We start from the raw sequence: 886 nt of genomic DNA, 5'->3' as shown, positions 1-886 counted from the left end.
GGCTCGAGCACCCCCCTGCCCCTACCTGGCTACGCCCATGACTAAGGGTTAATTCGTTTGTTTATACTTTTTGACATTATAGTACCTTAAAAGAGAGCCGCACTGAGTTGTTTAATACACCTTGGTTCAGAGTAAATTTGAAATACACTCAAAATGGGTTCGAAAAAAAATTAAAACCATAGTAACAAGCAGTGTTGCCATTTTAGCCGTTTTCCGGCTAGATTTAGCCGGTTGCGATAGCAAACAGCCGGAGAAATTTCGATTTAGCCGGCAGCCGATTTGTTAGCCGTTTTGCAAAAAAAAATTAGCCGTTTTTAGCCGATTTTACTATTTGCCTTGTTTTCTTAAATTTCAAATATTTATATATGTTTCCATTTTTGACTAAGCGACCCAAAATCTGTTAGAAATGGCTACTGGCCTTATCGTGGAGAAAATTTTCATGTCAGGCAGGGTTGTATGAAATTGGGCCGATTTCGCTTATTTTTATGTTAAACGAAGAAGGGATTTTCTTCATAAAATGTTTGGTATAAATGTCTTAATTTTAAGTGTGAAGTTTTATTCGCAAACTTAGAAAATAAGAAATTATTTCACTGTTAAGACACTTAAGATGTGTTTGTGTTTGGATATAGTGCCAACAAACAGAATAAATATTACATGTAGATATTGTCTTCCCAGATAGCGCATATTCAATTCTGCCTAAATTACAAAACATCATTTTTGCCCACTCCCAAAGGTTTAAGGTAAGGGAAAAATTGATATTTTCAAGCAATATGTATGTACACATATGTTTTTTTTTAAACAAACTTTTTTGCTGAGAACTTATTTAAATTCCAAAAACCGAATGCCAACTTGAATTAAAGGAACCAACACTGAAGTGAGTCAAAAT

Source organism: Rhagoletis zephyria, unplaced genomic scaffold, assembly GCF_001687245.7.
Source record: "Rhagoletis zephyria isolate East Lansing unplaced genomic scaffold, Rhagoletis_zephyria_1.1 Rzeph_scaffold_00163, whole genome shotgun sequence".
NCBI classification, from domain to species: Eukaryota; Metazoa; Arthropoda; class Insecta; order Diptera; family Tephritidae; genus Rhagoletis; species Rhagoletis zephyria.
The sequence above is the reverse complement of the archived record's forward strand: the minus strand, read 5'-3'. Positions refer to the sequence as shown.